At 36.8% G+C, this 16,742-nt stretch overlaps 1 protein-coding gene and 1 long non-coding RNA gene across 3 annotated transcripts in view; one reads left to right on the plus strand and one right to left on the minus strand.

Moving 5' to 3' along the window:
* Positions 1 to 4,692, plus strand: part of LOC146595072 (uncharacterized) — a 43,469-nt gene extending 38,777 nt beyond the window's left edge. For both annotated transcript variants that reach the window (XR_014896019.1, XR_014896020.1), the window contains exon 3: positions 4,234 to 4,692. This is a non-coding gene — a long non-coding RNA (uncharacterized LOC146595072). The remainder of the gene's footprint in view (positions 1 to 4,233) is intronic.
* VAT1L (vesicle amine transport 1 like) overlaps positions 1 to 16,742 on the minus strand; it is a 48,667-nt gene that overhangs the window by 4,671 nt on the left and 27,254 nt on the right. The gene's annotated exons all lie outside the window — the stretch shown is intronic.

Consider the following 16,742-nt stretch of genomic DNA (forward strand, 5'->3'; position numbering starts at 1 on the left):
GTCTCAACTTCCAGTTGAATTTAATGGATGTTTGGCACAAAATGTCTTCACCATCTGTCAGCCTCATTTTGAAAGCTGGCAGCAATGAATTCAGTATTACAACCTTAATTTTGCAAAGTGGTTCCCTCAATTAATAAATACCAGACTTAAAAAAAAAATGCTAGAACAAAAGAAGAATTGCACTGCAAAGCTAAATGACTTTCCAGCTTCAGACATAATTGTAAATTAACCTTGGAAAACACTGTCTTTTGAATCCCACTGGAGATAGGAAAGTTGACCTTTCAATGTAGTCCACAAAATCGCAGTAACTTCTATGAAGTTAGCTTACTGCATAAACTATACACACCTATACTAAAAACACTTACAGTAATATTAATGATTTGTTCTGCAACACAGTCAATATTACTTTAAGAATATCCAGTAAAGACTCTGAAGAAGCAGCAGCTGTATTATCTTTTAACTATTAGACAAAACAAGCTTTTAGAAGTCTATAGTATGGCATAGATACATAGGTAGGACACAACTGGAGAAAACAGTAGACAYATTTGCCCATCCTTTGAAATGTATTACCAGAAACATCATGTGGAAATCAGGGCATGCAACCTTAATTTTAATCTGTACCATACCACATTAATCTGTACCATATCACATTTAGCAAGGCAATTTTCAGAAAATGTGCCTTTCCTTCATTTTTCACGTCTACAGTATCAAGTTTAAGACTCTGGAGAAAGGTTCAGGTGTTGCTTCCAGGACACTCATAAGCAGCTTGCAAATGCAAACAGCAGATAAAAAAAAAAAAAAAAAAAAAAAAGTAAAGAAATTTGAAGAGCTGGTACAACATCTGTATATTTTAATGTCATTTGCAACTTGCTTACCCAGTTAATCAAATTCTTCACTAGTGCGATACCATTCAGTACAGTGTATCTGAATTATAGAGATTATGTGATATTTTATAAATACAGAATTTCTCAGTTTATGGCTGCTAACAGTCCATATCCATTCAACCAAGACTGCAACTACTTGTTTCCCAAGATGCTTGAACATTTAAACCATTCCTTCTTATACTAGAGAGAAAGAGGGTGTTAAAAGCCTTCTTGCCATGCAAGTTTGATTAAGTTGTTTGGTGCAGATCATGAAAAACATTTAATCTGAACATGTAAGTGCTGAATATGGTCTACCTTTCCCTGARTGTGTTACAGAGCTTAAGCTAAGTTTGTGCTTGAGGGCTTAGATGTTACCAATGAGGATGATGGATCACCCTGGACTTGAGAAAAGGTTTAGACACAGGTTTAAATGGTAGTACAGTGATGCATATGGAAGTCCTGGAATCTAATGGAGTTTCTCTGAATAGTGGTTGAAGTTTGAYTTGAAATAAATGTCATCTCCAGTAGCAAGGATAAAAGGGGCTTCTTTCTTGCAAAAGTGCCTCCCTAAATTACTTTTCATCAGTTGTTCTACATTGTTGCTATCTGTGTTTGTCAGCTCAAGTCAAAGTAAATGAATCAAACTTACTTTTGTTTTTATGTACCAGTTAATTCAATTTCTTGAAGCAGTAAAATCAGAGAGGGCTCTTGGTTTGAAAATAGTGCAGAGGAATGTTACTAACTTACAAAGAGTTTCCACTGGAATAAAGGACATAAAAATTCTGTTGGCYTTTGTCTGCTTTCAGTGTAGCTCTSCCTTTATGGGGTTTGYGTCTAAGCTAATACTGATCAACCGATTTTAGCCTTAAGAGGCCTCAAACTGACACAGTATGTTTCACAGTGCTCTGCACTGAAATCAAGAATTATTTTTACATGTTAGTGGACAACTGAAAAACGATTCCACTGTCCATGTTATTTGTCTAAGGAAAGTTGTCAAACCCAGAATGCTGCACAGCCATACGCTGTTTGATGAATTTAACATCGGCCCTTCGAGGCAGCAATAGAGGAAACCGATTAATAGTGAAGGAGCATTAAAAGGAATTCCAAGTTTGCCTTTTCCCTCAAGCACACTTTTGCATCAATACATATTTTAGCTTGACATGCTGTTTTATAAAATACAGGAAGATAATTCTGCTCTAGAGTGTATCTGTTCAATCTARTAGAAAATGATAATAAATACAGACAAATAAACTTTCTAACACAGTTTAAAACAATTTGCAGCTGCTTTAGGGAATACCATTTTATAATTGGAGAAAGAATTTTGAATAATTATATACTTCTATCTCTATCAAGCTCTACAAAAGGTATAGTCCTGGATATGTTATCATATCACATCCAGGTATTTTTCAGAATTCTTCAAAGAAGTCTTAATACAAAAACAGGAAAAAAAAATACAAAGCCAGCAAAAATGGCCTACTGTGAGAGASCTTATTCAAGAATGTTTTCCTGGGGGGATGTTATGGTTGGGATCTCAAAGCTACTCTTGGATCAGAGCCACTTTTGTCCACCTGTATTGTGTACTAGTCTGAAAAGAGCAACAGTTACTGTCAATAGATCTTAGTAGGAGAGGAAGGGCAGAAATGCCTTCATGTTACAGGTCAGAGAATGTTCTAAAATGGGTTTCATGACTCTAGAAGTATAAAGTTTGCTAGCTGTATTGAATCCTCTCCAGAACCACCATGTTTCCTCTTCCAGGGTACTCCTCAAAACCATCAGGAACTTTGGGTATAGTTTCATCTTTAAAATTTCCTATTCTGCTTCAAACAGACTCATCTTCTGCAGCTTCAAATCTTTTCCAAATAAAGCTAAGGCACTTATCTTAGCCAAAAATGGTAATTTTCAGAATACTATTTAATACTTTCATCTCCCACCATGTTAGATTTTCTTTTTATTTAAAACCAAATTGTAATAACAAAGTGTCCCCCCTAACAATTTTTATATAGGAAAGTATTGTGAAATGTTAATAATTAGAAGAGTCAACATAAAATCTAAAAGKAAAAAGGAAAAAATGCAAGGAAAAAGCAGGCTAACCAGGCAAACTGCTTTCTAGATTCAAGGAACCAGTCATCYGGCCTTGTCTTTTTACTTTCAAATATCTAGGTTGCAGAGGTTTCTGCAAACAACATGGGTAATGTTATCTCAATGTGATGTTATCTCAAAACTAAACCAGTCATTATGATGCTGCGTTATCCTGYGTTGTTAAGAGGGCAATCAACATGCAAATAAATAAAATATCCCTCATTTCCAGATGGGCACAGAGGAACACACCATCTACTTAGTTTGTGATCTATAACTATAATCTGTCATTTGTCCCTCTCATTAGTTCCACCCTTTAAGTTCAATATCAACTTTTTCTCTTCACACACCGTCTCAAAGAATCACCTTTTATCCTCTGTTTACATACTGAAAACACCCAAGCCTTCCAGCATGTCATGGTGAGACTGCTCCTCTCTAGCATTGAAAAAATCCCCTCATCCACTGAAATCTGTCCTGCTAAGATCACCTTGAACTCYTACTCTTGCAGCTATGTCCCCTCCCTCTTTAATCTTCTAAAGAGGTGTGTATATGTTGTCAACAGGACCTCCATTTGCAAAAGCAAAATACCTATATCCTGAGGCTCTCTTAATTCTATTCTCAAAAGGATATGGGGAGAAAAGAGTGTACCACTAGCCTGTTTAACCATTATAGACTGAATCATGTCATTTCTCAAAAAAATCTTTTTTTTTCTTTTATTTATTTTTTTTTAACCCTATTGTCAACAAATGAACTTTCAACTATAGGAGAGAAAGAGCAGTAATGTAGGGGCCAAATATAAGAAATGCAAAAATTATATTTAAGCGGTTTAGATAAATATCTAACAAGTTGGTAGTACACCCAGAAAAAGTGAAAAAATAGATTGTCTCGGAGGATTGTTCTAACACTCAGCATGGTCCCTGATTTGCTAAGGAGGGTGTGTCGTACCTGTCAGGAAAGCAGAGCAGTTTCTCCTTGGGAACATACTGTTCTGCAGAACAGGCCCCAGATCTACTTCAGAGTGCTACTGTACACAACACTGTATATTGAAAATATACAGAAAGGAGATGATAYCTGCTTTGAGGGGAGAATTCCAGATAGTCTGTGTACAGGAAAAAGTTTCATTTCTAACTTCCCTGACATCACTGGGTTCCATGTGAATGAGAAGGGCAGGTACTGGGAGGGGATACAAYTGATACAGAGGGGGTATCAGCTGATACAGAAATACTACTACTGTTTAATTACTTGGACATGCATTCTGTAGATGAGTATTATCTTTCAAATATTGTTTTCACAGGGGACAGCACTTGCTGACCAGTCCTCCAGTCTGAACAGAAAATGAASTTTCCATTCAAAGAATCCAGAATTCACCCTGTGACAGCAAGGGCTCTTCCTCCCATTGCCTCTCCCCGATCCCCCTTATGCAGCAAAACAATATGGAGAACAAGTCCGGCGTCTGCAGTCCATTCGTGCAGGTCGTATCTGACAGAAAGGAGAACTGTCCGCAAGCACATTCCTCACCAATAATTAATTCCTCTCCTGCCCACTGCCATGCGCCTGAGAAGCCTGCAACTGCATCATGTCTGCAAAATCCCATGGACAAGATTTCCATGGTGACAGGGTCATGTGCTATGCAAATATCAGCTGGCTAGTCGAGGTTACTTTGGCAACCCAAGTGTCACAGGTAATGATGCAGAGCTCGTTCAGATTTATGAAGGAATAATCTGAATAAAAACTTGCCCATTTTTCATTTTAAGGTTGGTTCTATTCTGCTGTTGTTAATAACAGCTACTATTTCAATAAGCCCTGAGCTATCTCCATTAGAATTACAAACAGTAATATCAATAATATTTATTTAGGCATCATTTGTATGCAGTAATGAAGAAAAAGATGCCTGCTGCACAGTCTGTTCTAGCTGAGATACCCTGTAAGCAAAGCTTTAATACTCCAGCTTTCATTAGTGCCATAAGGCAACACGGTTTTTATTATCAGACTCACTGCTGTGGTCTATTACAAGACTATGTTGCCTTTAATATGAATTGTGAGTTGCATTATAATTGCAGATACTCTTCTCCAATCAGGAGAATATTTTGCTTTCTCATCATTGGCCTGTATGGCTTTTAATATTGAAAGTAGCACTTCATACAAAGAAAAATCACATGTAGTTTCTGTCTTTTGGATTATGTCCGTTTACTTTTGGATGTCTGTGGAAGGGAGGAAATTCAAGAAACCAAGGACAGTAGCTTTTTTTCTTGGCTGGCAGCTCTGAAGAAAGTGAACTGGTGCACCGYTACAGGCAGATTTTGCCTGTGTCAGGGCATGGGGTGCTGAGAGCAGAAGTCAGTCTTCGTTTTAGGCTACATTTGGCATGTTTGTATGGCTTGGACTGATAGAAGGGATGGCACATTGGCTCCTGGGATACAGCCTTGCTGTGACAACACACATGATAAGCAGTCACAGAGCTCCTTGGACTAATTGCTGTGTCCCTCTAGCCCCAAAATTGCCATCTGTCAAAATGTAGTCCTGTTGCTTTTCTGGCGTATTTCCTCATTAATTTTGAAATGTCTCTCGCATGTTTATACAACACAATATACTGGAGTAGTATTTCACAGGGAAACACGCTGACTTTTTCTAAGCTTTATTTTTTTTTCTTACGAGTTTATGATGCTTCTCTTTCTCAGGGTAAGTCTTCTCCGCAAGTTTTTTTCTTTTTTTTCTTTTCTTTTTTTTAAAGAAAGCTTTTTGCCAGTGTGTGATTACTGACAATTGTCCTACCATAGACACAGTTATATGGAGGAAACCGTGGTTTTGCTGGTAGACATTATTTTACTTGGGACCAAATGGAATAAACTGTATTGACTGGCACACATTTCTGTGGGAATAATCTACGTTTATGATAATAATGTTCTGCTTGCACTGTGTAGCAGAATAGCTAGCAGGAAAAAAGTGCTTCTCATGCTCAGCTGACCCTAACTGTGACAAAATCCTCTCTTTTAACAACATTGTGCTAGTTTTCAGTTTGTATGGCAGCCAGGTGTATAGGAAGTTGGCAAACCTATATCTGAAATTGGCCTGTATTATCCTCTTTCCCAGGCAGATTCTCCTTTCTTACCTACACCATTAATTCTAATGAGACCTCTCAAATCCTTTGTTCTGGCAGCAGAGCGTATGCAGCATCTTGCAAGACAGATGGAAAAGAAGCAAAAAAATTCAATGAAAAACATTTAAAGGAGGCCTGAATATATTCCGTTCCTGTCCATGGCAAATACAGTCAGTCTGTAGCATGCAGAAATCAAGGACTAAGCATATGCAAAAAGACACGTAACTGTTACGGTATTTGGAGCTAAATTTACATAAACAGCTGTTGAAAAACAAACATGGGGAAAACATGAATACAATCAAAATTTACTGGGTAATGAAGTCCAGTTCCTTACTATGAAGCTAACATGTCATCCTGCTAGTATCCGTATAAAACAATGATTTTGTCTGACTCACCTGTTTTACGCTCTGTTACGCTGAACTCCTGCACCAATGGTTTTGCAGGTAATCACTAATAGAAAGTAATTTTTAAATCTTTTTCATTCCTTCACTGCTATTCACAGCTGCAAAGAGCAGCTCAGGCCTCTAACTCCCTTCTGCTGCCTGTCAGTGAGAAGAGACCTTTTCTCGGGAATACCCTTTAGCCTCACTATATGTTGCCATGGAAGCAAGACTAAAACCAGACCCAAGACGAGAAAAATGTCAAAGAAATAAAAACTGACACTACAGGCAAATTCTGACTTTTGTGGTCCTCCCTCAGCTACTGAAGATATCTATTAAGTTGTTCATCTTTTAGATGGAGAGCTACATCCGCAGAACTGTACTGTTTTTATTCTTTCCTTATTCCTATAAGCTCCTGCTGACGTCAATGAGTACTTGTTTTTGCCTGAGTAAAATTCAAAGAAAGAGAGGCTTAAAGCCTTGTAATAATACAATAATTGAGACGAATCTTGCCAGTTTTACTTATGAAGTCAGTTATAATAAAGCATAAAAAAGGCAGAAACAACATCAAATTTAACTATTTAGAACTACTAAACAATATGGCCTAGATCATCAATTTGGAAATTTTCTTATCTGGTTTAAAAACAAAACAAACAAAAATAAGTCCTTGAAATTTCATTTGCCAACATAGAGAGAATTCCAGCGAGTTAGGACAGCTCAGAAAGCATTTAGCACTTGACAGTTCAAGACTAGCATTTTGGTTGTAAATGAAATGCTACGGAAAGAACATCTCAATGAGGCTATATGTGTTACCTTGGAAAATGCTGCACACAGCAAGAAGGAAAGCTAATTTTGATCTAACCTTCAAATGAACACAGCATAGCCCTTCTCATTAGCAGTTGTTACTAATGTAAGCTTAGAGAAGAGAGGGAAAAAAAGACTTTTTTGCATTACCAATTAATACAGTAAATAATTTCCTTATTACTTCTGAAGTCAATAGAGTAGCAAAAAAGCCAAAATTCCTAAACTCGCATCTTCCATCGCAGCCTGTCTAGTCARTAACACAATACAGGTATACCAAGTCTACACTGGGATTAATCAGTCTGAAGATCAGACTGTGGGGAACGAGTACAAAACTATCATGTTAAAGTTAAAAGTTCCTCAAACCCACTGATCAGAGGGGGATCCCTCCTACGTCACACCTCCAGTTGCCACTGTATCCCTGTAGGCTCCCACAACTGTCCAAGTCTTTGGGATTGCTGGTAGAAATTAAGATAGCATAGTCCCAGTTTATATTAGGCTTCAAGCACATCAAAGCCACAAGTAGGGGAGCTCAGAACTGGTCACCTTTATAGTACCATTCTGGGCAGTGACATACTTCATACTTATTTGCAGCCAGCTGTGCACACAGATGCTTATAACCTTGAGATACTCAAAAGCAAAGTGGTCCGTGGGCTGTGGTTCAGATTCTTCTCCAATAAAAGCCTGTTTTCAACTGTAGCAGGACCTCTTGCATTAGGGAGAGGTCTTTTGGCTGCAAAGGAGTTTCGGCAGTTTGCAGACAAAAGAGACAGACCCTTGGTATTTGGTTAAGATGCAGCAAGGCTCTTGCCTGAACTGAATACATATATGAAGCTCATTTTAGTATATTCCTGTATTCCATCACAATTTATTATAAGGATTTACGTCAGAAAATAAAGTTCATGACATTCATCACTATGTAATTAGGAAGAAAAAGACACTAATTATTGACTACCAAGCTCCATGACATCAGTTTTTAAAATCTTGCCTCAGAAAAAAGAAAAAAAAAAAAAAAAAAAAAAAAAAAAAAAAAAACACAAGGGAAAAACAATGTACCAACCCACAAATATTTCTCATTTCCAAATAAGCATGCTCTAATAGTCATTATATTCTCCCCCTCCCCCAAAACATGCGCACTCAATTATAAGCGTACTGCTTTGCATGTTGCTGTCTTTCTAATTATAATGCCCAGACTGTAGAAGGTGAATGTTGTTGATTTCTTCTGCACAGCCTTGCAGCAGCAATGCTGTCCAGTTATTTCTCTGTGGGAATCTGGCAAACAGAGATTCCTCTTCACACACAAGTGAAAGATCAGAGACAGCCCTTCTGGAACAATATTGTTTCACAGCCGTTTAAGAGCTCCAAGCCTGAAATACTTCCAGAACCACAGCTTTTCACACAGACTGTCTAGACACTTGCAGGGCACTATTTAAAGACAGAAAAGTCTTTTCTTTGACCCCATATTCTGAATTGCCTTTGAGAGCTAACTAGCTGCAAGGTGTTCCAAGTCAATGCATGTCTTAACTCTGGGCAAATGGGCACAAACATTCTTACTTGGAGTAAACAGCTTACTAAATGTGAGGTGAAGCTTCACCGTGCCTGTATCAAGAACGAGTGCTAATTCTACCAAGTTTTTGTATGTGTACTCAGTTACAGTAGAATATAAATGAAATACCAAAGACTAGAGCTCTGTTGTGGCAGGGACTCTGCTTCCTGTTTGAGCAGTTCTTAGGTGTGTGGGGTCCCRATTCCTGACGTTTCCAGGCACAGCAAAATCTACATTAATGGCAGTATTAAACCTTCACAGTAAGAGCACTTGCCATTCCAGGCTCACGGATTTTATTTGTGAGTTTAACACTACTTCACTGAATGGCTTGAACTACATGCTTGATTTTCTTAGGATGGCACACAATATTCATACAGTTCACAGGAATACTGCTGTGTGCTGGAGCATTAGGTAGCTATGAGTAGTCAGGTGCTTTCTAAGACTAATGCCTCAGTGTGTAGGCTATTATTATTTCCAGTGTTCAGATCCAAATAACCTCAGAAACTTACTCTAAAATGCTCAGTGAGTAAAATGCCTGTTCTATATGCTGTTTCTTATGCTCTCTCTCTAATCAAAAGTTCTTGCCATGTTAGAAGCTGGATTTTGACATAAACGAAACCTTGTTCTGACTTCCTGTGAAGTTCATATGCTCCAAGGGCAATAACTTGGGGTACGTAATGCAACCTGAGCTCCTCTAGATACACTGAAGTATGAGGCGAGAACCCAGATGGAAATTTAACATGTTATTCATACTAGTTACTGAGCCTCACTCCAGGATTCAAACCTACACACATCATTTGGGTTCATATGTGTAGCAAAAGAGACTTTCTGCTGTTACTGTTTTGCCACTATAATGAAGAGCTATTTTTCTTTTTACAATTGCATGTTCAGACTACCAGCCCTTCAGACTACCCAAGTGCCTTTCGGGAAAGACAAAACAAGAACTCTCATGCAGCTACTTTYTTGCTCTTTCCCAGGCTTTTATCAGTACCTGTTTATTCAAATTTCTGTTTATTGGCAGCAAAACAATTTATTTTATATAAATGAGATAGTTCTTTGTGTGTTTCTCACTAGAGAGAATTTGCTTTGTTTTAGGAAGCCACAAAACTACAGAAAGCTTTCCAAAACAAGGATCCTTTCTCCGTATTATTTGACCAGTACTCCATGCTGGTGGCTTGTATGAGCCTTAGCAAAGCATCTTACTGTTCTCATCTCTTCAGTTGTCTTTCAGTCTTTAGTTCTCCCCTCTACCAAAACTGTTGTTCAAGTAACTTTATCTTCACAAAAGACTAATTTTTACAGTGCCTTTATTACACAGCTCTCTACAGCTTACCAGCACCACAGWCTCTTTCAGTATTTCTCACTGAGACTATAAACCTACACTTAAAGCATTACAACTCGCCTGACAGTAGTTTCCTTTTTTCCTCAACCTTCTATGTCTTGGCCTCTCTTCCTCGTCTGGTAGCAACAGGGGCTGTTGACTGTGCATGCCTCACTTTCTTCTACTTCTTGGATCTTGCGATGAGGGAAAAGGATGTCAGAATGCAAACTCCTGTCACAAAACACACATGTATTTCCCTTCCTACTCTTCTTGAAAGATGGAAATTTTTTGGAAGTCAGCCAGAAAGTCTGCAATCAACATGACTTCTACTGCTAAATTCTGTCATCATCTTATCTAAACAATTCAAAGGAGAGTTCAGTATATTCAGTTCAAAACACTTTATAACTTACTCTTCAGACCCTTCCTTTTTTAATGTTCTGCTTTATTTCACAATATGAGATCTTAAAAAACAGTGATAAAAATTAAGAAATGTCTGTACTACCTCTGTCTGCTTGTCTGAAGGAAGGTTAAGTCTTCTTTGTTACTACCATAGAAAAGAAATTACATTTATTCCAGTATTGCAGTGTCAATTATTCCAAACCATAGGAACTAAACTTCCTGATTACAAAATATAATACATATTCTTCTAGACAGTAGAGATGTAATCATAAAAATACTAATGTTTTCAACATCTGAAAAGGCTCGTATCCAAATCCCATCAACTAAGATCAGATTACAACAGCACATTATTATTGTGCCCGAAAAAAAATCTTTATAGTCTTTCACAACAATAGATTCCATTCTACAAAGTCTGCTCTTAATCAGTAGAGCAATTAAGTTTGTGCTTGAATCTCATCAAGGTAAATCCCAAAGGTCTCTAAAGATCCAAATGAGAAAATATTTCTCCTTCAATTTTTTGTATAAACCTTTTGATTTCATAAAGTAGTATCATGAGAACTGAGAATCTAATTATACCTAATAAGTTGTCATATTTTCCCATTACCCAAGAAGCTCTCTAAGCCAGAACCTACCATTGGGTGTTACCAGGTATCTTCATTAAAATTCTCGTTAAAAACAAACAAACAAAAGACAAAAAAACCCTCACAGATAAATTATAATACAGTTGTAATGTTAGCAAATATGACTYATTTATCCTTAGTATGAGCTTTGTCAGTTTATAGTAAGATTGAAGTCATTCACGTAGGCGAGATGAAAGATATTTGAATTTATCTTGTTCACTAGTTGACAGTTTTGCAGTGTATTTTCCAGTCTTATTTGTTTTATTACTTAATATATTTCTGGCATAGTTAGAAAATGTCTCATTCTAAACTGACGTTAAAGCTTATAATTGCACAGAAGTACTGTACCAACGTGACGTAAACATATCTACAATAGAATAAAATTCTGGTTCTTCTGAATATGGATTTTTGGTGATGGCAGAGAATTTACTTGTACACAACTTAGCACATGAACAAAGATTTTAAATTGCCTGTGATGAGCTAGGCCTTATTTTCCGCACATATGGTCTACGTTTTCAAATGCATGCACTTCAATACCACATCCAAAACTTGAACTTTGATATTCAAAACAGTATATTCAGTAGAATCAGAACAGCTGAAAATCAGTTGCTCAGTTGAAACTCTTAGATTACTTAACTTCCTTTTGTATTACTTTCTGTAATTCAGTGATGGTACTATATTGATTTGCTCTATAAAATATTTTTATGTTCAATCACTCACAGCAGGCTATGCATACAGAAATCTTTTAGTATTGACATCAATGTCTTGGTGTTAATTTGTATCATTATCTGTAATGAGCAATATCATCATTACTCAACTGCAGTACCATATAAAAATCTCAATTATCATATTAAAGTTGGATTATGTTACTCTAAGAGGTATCTTTAAGCCCAAGAATAATTTTGTTTTTAAAACTAATGTGTGCATAAAATGATTGGAAGGAATATATGAGCCATTTTCATTAGGTGAGAACAGTCATCTTGATTAATAATTATTATACACTGAAGTGTTACATTGCATCAGATACAATCAAAAAAAGCTGTATTGCATTTTGTTCAGAGCGAAACTACTGGAAAAGTAAACTGTGTTCCAGCTGAAATTCCACACTATTCTTAGACAAGAAGAATTTAATCACAGTATTCTGTAATGTTATAAAATGATAGCATTCTAAAGTTTTAAAATTACAAGATGGGGAATTTTTGATAATTGGAAAAAAARCCAAATCAGCTCAGCCTAATAATCAGATAGCATCAGAACAGACTTACGTAGTGCTGCTGCTACTGAGTAAGTGCCTGTGACCAACTCTCACAGCCTTTAGAAGAATTTCACAAGTGTTTTAATGAATCCTAAAATGGGCCTAAAGCAGGACCTGGAAGACATTAGGTTCCGCAGACTGGCTTTCCASAATGTAATGAATTTCTGTTTTACAGTAGGATTATTACATGGGGGTATTTTGAAATCTTATGCATTAGTTCCACCGTAAGCAAYGTAACTTCCCTTTTTTTAGTAGGTTTTCAAAACATTGCTTTCCTTAGAGCAACTGTCCCTGCAGCCATAATACCATTCACTGGACCTACTGTGAACAGTCAGAGAGGAAGAGGTGACACTGAACTTCAAAAGAGAGCATCTGGGATCAGATGTGGAATACTGAGAAATATGACTGCAGAAGATGGCCAGCTTTGCATATTCTCCCTAAATTGCATCTCCTTCTGCCACTGTTGGAGACAGCGTACTGAGATAGATAGGGCATTATTCTGATCTGCTAGGGCATTTTATGTTAAGCCTGATTGCTCAGGCTGCATTAGGGGATCTTGTGGTTCTTTGACAGTGTTCTACTCTATGCAGTATAAATAACGTTCCTTATAAATGCTCCTAATGCTTTTAGGAGAGGTCCATCTGATCTCCAGAAATACCATAGTTTTCTTATTACAGTCATGTCACTGGTGTTTTTGGGTTGGACTCAAGTATTAAAATGCATTGGCTCCTGAAATCTAATATTCAATGCCTGCAATAGATAATATGGCTAGTATGTGGAAGATTATAGATCAAAATTTTGTATATGATACAGATAGTATTAAGTATATTTTTTTGATGTCAGCCAAGTTATACGAAGTAAGCACAAAGCTTTTTTTCTGTGTGTCTTTTTTTGCAATGAAGAAAATCTAACAACTTCATTCGTCTTCATTAGTATGAAAATCCAAAAATCAGGAGATGAATTTTGCACTAGTGCTCCTGGGATTCCCATCAGCTTCCACCAGTCTGCCAAAACCAGTCATCAATATGATGAACTGATGAGATGCAAACTTGGTTTTGCTGATGGAACTAATAATTTACCTTTGCTTTAGCTATTGTTGCATAGATACACTGGCAGCCAGGCCCTAGAAGAAGAGCTACAATGTTCATTTGAGAAAGTCATTTCTAAAAGCAAAAAGACCTAATGCATTTCATTTACCAAAGATCTATATCTCTGCTGACAAAACTAACCATTTAGCTGTAGCAGAAGGATGTTTATGTGAACCTTATCTCTGTTTAGGCTGAGCATATGGAATCCAAAAAGCAGAGAAATGAGCTAGAATATACAGGAGGAAAAAAAAGAAAAAAAGTAGAAGGCATTCTCTCTACTGATGTTTTTCCACTACAGTGATTTTACATTCTCAGAAATCATCTCATTCCCTTCTGCTCTATTAACCTTTTTGCTCATTTTCAGTCATGGAGGATTGCCACAGGGACCAATGTCGCTGCGGTAGCATCTTTTAGATGAAACAGATCTAGCACATTTAAATACACAGAGATATTTTCCTTATTCTCATCTCCCACTCCCTTTTGAGTCCTTTCAGTGACTCCCTGGATAGCATTCTAGGCATTCTTCGGTTAGTGAAGAATTAGACTCGCAGGCTAGAGCCAGCAGAAAACAACCAGCCTGATTTTTTTTGCAAATTAAGAGGCCAAAAACCTCATCCAAAAAAGTAGTCAGAGATTTACTTCCCAGTCTGAAAATGGAAAGGTTTCAAAGGCAGGAGACTGAAGTATTTGTATCCTGTATTGTGCCAGACATACAAAGATAGCATCCCCAGTTAGACTTCAGTCATTCACTCAGTTTTTTGAAAATCTTTACCACCTAGCAAAATAAGTCTTTTAAATTTTGAACTGAGACGGAAAGGTTTCTCAGCAATGAAAACAATCACTAACAAACCTTAAAATGAACCTCAGTTTTCTCCTTCATAGTACCCTGGGAGAAAACGTGAACTTGTCACATTAGCAGTCCCTGCCAGTTCAATTTGAACAACTGAAGGCTTTCTTTCTGAACCAGTCAACTAATTAACAAAGAAGCACGAGTGGAATTTTTTGACACAGGAAAACCCTCGGTTCCATTCACAGGCTGTATGGCTTAAACTGAACATACTAATACTACATAGCACAAGCATGAAACAGTATCTAAAACTGACCCTGATAAATTTAGCTTCTAATATTTTCCCCTTTGCTCCCGCTATTTATCAAGTGTTTTTAATTTATAGTTCCTATGGTTATTTCTTTGAGTGGACTCAATGGACTGAAGTATGTTTGAACCAAAGGTATAAAACAAGTAGATTTTGGTCTCTAATACATCAAAAATAAAACATCCAGAAATCTTTTTCAAATAAGAAAATTACTCCATGAAACACTGTTTCCTGGAGTCTTAAGAAATGCTTAAATTTTAACACCAATAGTAAAATGTAAGCATAAAACAAGAGTCAAACATTCAAGATTACTCAATCTCCCATAGTTCTGCACTCATGTTGGCATTTTTAAAGGTGTCCTTTGCATCTCAGAAATATCCACTCTACCTTGGTAAACCTTTCCATAGCTAGGTCTCTGACTATTTTCCTGCAGGGATACTGTATCACGTCAGTTTAATACATTGTGCCAATTTATTACTTAAAAGCCAGCTAATACATTCCAGTAAGCAGACTCCTCTTATAAAATACTGTTTCTCTGCAATAATTAATCAGCAGCTTGCTCAATGTAGAGAAGTTTGTTCTTATTTTTCTAATAAATGACAAACTGGTCTAACCCAATACAATCTCTTTTGCTAATTTAATTAACTGGAAGTATGTTACTAGTTTATCTCTAATAATACACATTTTCTTCAGGGGAATTTATCAATGCTACCTGTATTATTTTTCTATGTTTTTTTTTTTCTCCCTCACATTATCCATCAGGAATTGAGTCTACCTGTTGTTTTCCACTGGCCTGCAATTACAGAAAGCTACTATCTCTGTGGCACACAAGGACAAACAAAAATGACAACCTGTCATAACCCTAAAAGTTACATTATGACTCACCACTGCACTTTTCAACTTCTAGTGTTTCATGCATTCTAGAAAAGTATTTTCTGCCTGCATATCTCCATAACTAATTAATTCTTAGCAGTGTTTACTAAATAGATTAGAGAAGTGCTGTTGCTGTGCACTGTATTTATATTAGACTTTCAGTCTCACACTAGTCAGCTTCTAACCTTTGTAACAGGTTAGAAATTTGAACACAGGATCAAATGTTCATCAGATATATCGCCAAAATACTTTTCTATGTTTGCTTGTATTTCAATACATTAAGATTTTGTTCCCTTGCTGCTATAGTGCTTACTGAAATTTGGTGGAACACGTACAATTCTGAGATCAGAGTTCCCACTGAACACTTGGGATCACAAAGGCTCTCAAGTGCTGAGAGAGAGCCCAGGGGCTTAGCTAGAACTGGAAATTAAAGTTCTCCCGGCTCATCCATGATCGTACAGCTAACATGCTGCACAGCATTAGAACAACGAAGACACTCGCTGTCCCTTTTTAAATCTACCTATTAAATGTTACAGTATAGATATTCACACTATGCAGAAAGGGATGGTCTGTAGACTCTAGATGACAATTATTTGTTTATACACACAGGTAATTAGCTGGCAGGTTAAACAAAGCAAGCTAAATTTCAGAAGCGATATAAAAAGAAAGAAAATTCATGCAGTATTTATGAATAATATATAGCAATTAAGTATATAAGTAGAAGTCAATTATAAACAGACTTAAGTGAAGTCTCAGCTTTTTAAAACAGCTCATTTAACCAACCCGATTCTGTGGTAAACGCAACTAACGTTACATATCTGAGGCCTTTATTGTGGGCTCACAGTGTCCATATCTGTGTCTTGCCCTGCTTCTATCTCACTCATTTAATAAAGTCATAATCTCATCCCATTACTATCCATAGTGTGTGAAGCCAAAATCCTACTGGACTGTGCCATCACTTAGCAATACAGGTAGGAAGGGGTAGAATGAATTATGAAATAATATGAAGTCCTGTTGAACAGCATTAAAGGGGAAAATGTAAACAAAATGATACAGGCATTTAGTAGGAACTTAATAGTTCTTGTGACAGCAGCAGGGATTCCATAAGCAAGTGTGAACTGTGCTTTGCAGAAAAAAAAACTGCAGTAGCTAGTTAATCTCTRGTACTTTCAAGATATGTTTTATTCCTTTAAACATACAGTACTGAAATCATTTGGAATTTTAACTAATTTTTTTTAACTCAGGTACGCATCTTGGGAAGCATTCTTTGCAAAGTCTTTATTAAAAATCAACTTACTCCTGGCTCAGTTTTCATTCATTTAGAACATG

Source organism: Rhea americana, unplaced genomic scaffold (assembly GCF_003343005.1).
Source record: "Rhea americana isolate MKP2758 unplaced genomic scaffold, rheAme1 scaffold_24, whole genome shotgun sequence".
In the NCBI taxonomy this organism is placed as follows: Eukaryota; Metazoa; Chordata; class Aves; order Rheiformes; family Rheidae; genus Rhea; species Rhea americana.